This window comes from Hemitrygon akajei, chromosome 8 (assembly GCF_048418815.1).
Source record: "Hemitrygon akajei chromosome 8, sHemAka1.3, whole genome shotgun sequence".
Taxonomy (NCBI): domain Eukaryota; kingdom Metazoa; phylum Chordata; class Chondrichthyes; order Myliobatiformes; family Dasyatidae; genus Hemitrygon; species Hemitrygon akajei.
In genome coordinates this window covers 79,861,350-79,867,723 of record NC_133131.1, presented here as the reverse complement: position 1 = coordinate 79,867,723, position 6,374 = coordinate 79,861,350, and positions in this window count along the sequence as shown.

Genomic DNA, 6,374 nt, shown 5'->3' with positions numbered 1-6,374 from the left:
CACCAGCTCCCGTCCTCCTCCCATCACTGATACACACCTACGCACAGTTCCATGCCATATCTATCCTTTTACGCACTTTACTAACCAGTGACTTTGAAAGTCTTGAGTAACCTTCCACTTCCCAAGTCTTCGCCCCCCCCCCGTTCCACAGATGGTATCGGCCATCAATTTAGAAAGGCGCTGTATCTTTTGGCGCGAAAAGCTGCGCTCGGCTTTGGGTTGTAGGAAGTAAAGTTCAAAGTGCAAAATGAAGTTCAGAGTACATGTGTGTCAGCGCACATGCAAACCCGAGATTCTTCTTTTCCCTGTCGGTATGCTGAGCGGATCTATAAAACAGTAAGTGTGAACAGGATCAGCCAACAACAAACTGTGCAATTGCAGATATAAATAAATAACAATAAGCAAGGGGAGCATGAAATAACAAGAGAAAGAGTCCTTAAAATGAGATAATTGGTTGTGGGAACACCAAAAATAGAATGAGTGCAGTTATCCCTTTTTGTTCAAGATTGAGTACTATCTGTTCTTGAACCTGGTGGTGTGAGCCCTGAGACACCTGTACCTTCTGCCAGATGGCAAAAGCAAGAAAAGAGCATTGCCTTGGTGGTGAGGATCTTTGATAAAGGATGCTGTTTTCTACAGCAACATTTAATGTAGATGTGCTCAATGGTTCAGAGGGCTTTACCCATGATGTACTGGGCCAAATCACTACCTTTTGTAGGATTTTCCACTAAAAGGCATTGGTGTTCCCATACCAGGCTGTAATGTGGCCAGTCAGCACACTTTCCACCACACATCTACAGAAGTTTGTTTAGGTTTTTGATGACATGCCGAATCTCTGCAGACTCTTGAGGAAGTAGAGGCATTGTCATGCTTTCTTTGCGATTACATTTGTATGACATGTCCAGGACAGGTCCTCTGAGATTCTGACACCCAGGAATTTAAAGTTACTGATCCCCAATGAGTACTGGCTCGTGGACCTCTGGTTTCCCTCTCCTGAAGCCTACAATCAGTTCCTTGGTCTTGCTGACATTAGGTGAGAGGTTGGGGTCTACAAGTGAGGAAATCCAGGATCCAATTGCACAAGGGGGTATTGGGACTCAGGTCTTGGAGTTTACTAATAGTTTTGAGGGGATGATGGCATTCAGATTAGTTTTGAGGGGATGATGGTACTGTAGGAGGTTATGAGATACAAACACTGCCTCAGCTGTCGAGCATCCCTTGTTGATTCCAGTCTAGCCTGGAATCTACTTCGCCCATGAGATGGTTTTTCAGAGATCATACCTGCACCTCTTGTAACATTCTTGATCTCCAGACTTAAATGCCTCTGATCTGACCCTCAGCAAGTTCCAGATTTCATGGTTCATCCAGGGCTTCTAATTGGGGTAAACCCTGAACGATTTTGTGGGGACACAATCATCCGCAGTTGTTTTAATAAATTCTGTTACAACCCTGGTGTAGTCATTCAGATCCTTACCTGAGTGCCTGAACACAGCCGTCTACTGACTCAAGGCAATCCTGTAACCGTTCCTCTGCTTCCCGTGACCACCTCTTAGCCGTCCTGATCTCTGGAGCCTTGCTGTTCAGGCTCTGTCTGTATGCATGTAGTAGGAATACTGCAAAATGGTCTGATTGGCCAAAATGTGGTCTCGGGAAGGAACAACAGGCTTTTCTTATCATAGTGTAGCAGTGATCTAGTGTGTTGGGACCTCTGGTGCAACAGGTGATGTACTGGTGATAGTGGCTCAAGGTTTTCTTCAAACAGGCTTGGTTGAAGTCACCAACTGTAACTTGAAATGCATCGGGATGGGCTGTTTCTTACCTGCAGACAACATCGTGCAGTTTTGCAAGTGCTTGCTTATAATCAGCCATTGGTTGTGTAATAACTGTGGTCAGGATGACGGATGGGAACACCCGATGCTGTTAGAATTGTCTACATTTGATCACTAGGTGTTCTAAGTCAGGGGAATAAAAGGTCAACATAACCCTTAAGTCTGAATGCCAAAGACAATTGACTAAAAACTGTAAAACCTTCTGGTTGGATTGGTGGGGCAGGCATATCCACTCTTAACCAAGTCTCCATGCAACAAATTCCTGATTCTGCAGCTGTGCCCTGAGATCATCAGATTCCAGCAACTGCACATTCACCTACAAGATGGAGAAGGCCTCATTCCTCACTGTCTCAGCCTGGTTTGACTTCTGCCTCTCCTGCCATGTTTCTGTCCATGGCATGGACCCTAACAGGCACCGCGCTTAACTGCTCTGCTAGAACTAATGACTTATGCTCTGCATTCAATTGTCGAGCATGAGATCTGAAGATCATTGATGTGATTTTGTAGTCTGTTGTTAAGACGAAATTTACGTGCTGCAGAGTGCACTGAAAGTAATTCAAAAGAAGTATATTTAAGAGGAAAACTGCAACAATTTTCTGCAGCCTGCAGAGAGTCACCAATGTATACCAGCGCCATCTTGCAGAGTTTTGTACAGAGAAATAAGGACTGTTAGGAAAATCTTGATGAAGGGTCTCAGCCCGAAACATCGATTGTTTACTCTTTTTCAAAGATGCCTCCCGGCCTGCTGAGTTCCTCCACCATTTTGTGTCCATTGCTTGGGACAATTTAGTGGTGTTCCACTTACTTGTAGTATTTTGATTTCTTTATTAGGAGTTTGAAGAGATTTGGCATGTCAACAAATACATTCAAAAACTTCTATGGTTGTACCATGGGGAGCATTCTGACAGGCTGCATCACTGCCTGGTATGGAGGGGCTACTGCACAGGACCGAAAGAAGCTGCAGAAGGTTGTAAGTCTAGTCAGCACCAACTTGGGTACTAGCCTACAAGGTACCCAGGACATCTTTAGGGAGTGTCGTGGTTTCTCGTGCCCCACAAATGACCAGGAGACGCAGAAGATTCTTCAAGAAGTATTAAACTTTAATTTGCAAATCAAAGCTGAGACAGTCATTGAGCTAGTCGCTGATTGCCCACCGATCCTTGTACATAGCATTTTTTATAGCAATCTCCTGGTTTAGTTGTATTAGCATATCCAATCGGTCTACAGTTGCGTATCACAAGTACATCCGCCACTATTGTTTCTACCCATTGACTTAATCCTGTTCTAATCTACATCTCTTAGCTACCTCTCATTAACACACCATTGTCTTCTACATTCTCCTACTAAATTGGATACATGCATAGCAAATAGCAAGTTCAAAGCTGACTACATAGTTTTGATTACACAGCAAACAATGCAACTTTTATACTCCAATAGGAGCGGTGTTTCACAAAGGAAGTGTCCATTATTAATGACCTCCAGCACCCAGGGCATGCTCTTTTCTCACTGTTACCATCAGGTAGGAGATACAGAAGCCTGAAGGCACACACTCAGTGATTCAGGAACAGCTTCTTCCCCTCTGCCATCCGATTCCTAAATGGACATTGAAGCTTTGGACACTACCTCACTTTTTTTTAATATACAGTATTTCTGTTTTTGCACATTTTTAAACCTATTCAATATATGTAATTGATTTTACTTGTTTATTTATTATTATGTTTTATTTTATTTATTATTATTTTTCTCTCTCTCTGCTAGATTATGTATTGCATTGAACTGCTGCTACTAAGTTAACAAATTTTGTATCACATGCCGGTGATAATAAATCTGATTCTGATCTTTTCCTAACAGCTGCTGGCTTAAAGGAATAGTTAGTCTATCAATTTAGTTACTTACAACCTGGAGACCAGTTCGTTCAGCATTTATTTTTTTAAAAAGATGTAGATGCCAGATATAAGTGCATAATATGGTGAGTTTGTAAGTTTTGCAACCTCTTCTGGAAGTTCTTTCTTCCCAAGGTCCAGAAGAGTTTTAGATCAGGGAACATCTGAAGTGGGAAAAGTAGTTAATAGTAACCTCAAGAGATTCTGCAAATGCTGGAAACCCAGACTAACATGCACAAATACTGGAGGAATTCAGCAGGTTAGGCAGCATTTATGGAGAGGAATAAAGAGCCTATGTTTCAGGCTGAGACCCTTCATCATTAACCTCTCTCTTCAGATGTTCCTTGATCTAAGTTTCCCCGATTTTCAGTCGTATTTATCTGCATTTGCACAATTTTGCTTTTGTACCGCCTTTTCACCAAGGTCACTCAACACTACACTTCATCCTCTGCCAACTCTCAGGGTCGATGAACTTGATGTCATGATCCACACCAGGTCATACAGACACCTCCCAAAGGCTGTGGATTGCCGTGATTGTAGCCCAGAAAAGGTGTATTTAATATAGTTAGTAATTTTATCTGCTGCTGGCAAAATGTTGCCGCACCTCGCGAGCACCATGGCTAGAAATGAGTTTCACTTCTCAGGGCAGCTCTGGCACCTGTAAAGAAATGTTCCAGTGGGATGGGCTCCTGACAAATTGCAGAAATAGGGCTGCAAACAGGGCTTTGAATTTACTATAGTAAGTGGGGTGGGGGGGATCTAGTGGATGGGATGTTCAATAAATCAAAAAATGAGGGCAGTGGCACGGGATAGTGAAGGAATAATGGCACTGAAATGTAACAAGGAAGAACAAAAAATAGAAGTGAAAGCATGCAACAGAAGTGATAAATTGCAAAAAAAAACTAGGATATATATCAAAATGCATGTAGCATTTGCAGCAGGAGTGGTGGTCCGATAGCACAAATAGCAACATATGAGTTTGATCCAGAAGCTATTATGGAGATGTGGTTGCGGGGAGATCAGGAGTCAATGTTCCCTCTAACTTGTAATGACCGGTGTGCACAAAAATCTTGTGCTGTGCAGGTTTTTGCCCGGTAACAACGTGTGTACTGAGTTTTATGTATAGAGGTATTCATTTTAACAGATACCAAAACACTGTCAGTAAGAACTTTGATCTCCTCTGGGTTTGATTGTCCTCACTCTCGTTCATCTGCACTCTGGCAAATCATACGAGGCAGGCCTGAAGGAGGTAATGAAGGATTTTCTCGTTGGAGCTTTTGCACACAGTACATATGTGATTTGCTTGCTAAATGACAGTTTGAAAAGTCAGGTTTCCAAATATCACTTCACTTCTTCCCACTTGTAAATTCTGCAGCAACTTTTGCATTACAACAATACACACAGTTTCTGTATTGTACATAAATATTTCTCGTAGCTGCACATTCCTGACCTCATGAGCTATCGGTATAGCAGTTTCTCCTGTTTCATTAAGCCATTCCTCTTTAAATGAACTAGCAGCTCTTTTGTGCTTCACGCCCTTTGCTTCTTTGGAATTTGACATTGTGAATCAATAATTTATTCAATAAAAACAGTATAAATAAGCCAGTTCTAAAATCTACAGAAATATCATCACAAACTCCATGCTGTCAACACTGTCCACATAAGGAACCAGAAAAGGAAATATAATTGTGTATGATTGCGAGATATACTTAACATGCCAACGAGATAGAGGGTGACAACCTTTTGTGCGCTGTTTAAATTCCTTTGTGCAAAAAGTAGCAAAAGATGCGTGGGTGTACATGCACACACCTTAGAGGGAACGCTGTCAGGAGTGGGTATTTAATATTCCGCTTTGCTATTTTTTATTAAAATAAACTAACTTCATTCATAATAATAAAAAGGTATTTACAAGAATAAACCATGCAATGCCTTTTCACTCTTGCATTCATAGACAATACATTGATAAGTAGATTTCTTAAATCCAATAGCAGTGTTGCCACTCGTGGCCCCCTAAGGTGGTACACTACTACAATAATTGAGGGGCTTCCTCACCCGGCCACTCACTACCCAGTAGCAGGTGAACTCTACGCTGGTTCTTAACCACCGAGCCTTTGCAGTAGCTGCACCAAGCTTCAGTATGTCCCTCAGCACCTGCTCCTGCAGCCTGGAATGTGGCAGTCAGCAGCGTTCATCTGCGGACTGCTCCACGTGGTGGCAGACAAGCAGGCTTTGGGCAGACCAAAGGATGTCTTTCACCGATTTGGTGATCTTCCAGTGGCACCTGATGTTCGTCTCTGAGAGCATCCCTGGGAACGGCCATAGATTGGAGAGTCTTTGGTCATGCAGTTACTCGGGATGAATCATGACACGGGCCTTTGCATCTTTCTTCATACCCTCTTCACAAACCCGGAGCAAAGAGGCGAGCAGGCAGCGTGTGGTGGAAGTGGTGCTCCCGGCATCCAGGAATGATCACACAGCCCTCCGTTTTTCTTTGATCCATGTGCTTATCTAAGTGTCTCTCAAATATCCCTGAACTATGTACTTCTACAACACCCCTGGCAGTGAGTTCCACATAGCTACCACTCTGTAAAAAACCTGGCTCTGACATCCCCGCTATAGGGTCCTCCCAATTCCTTAAATTGCTGCCCGTTTGTATTAGCCA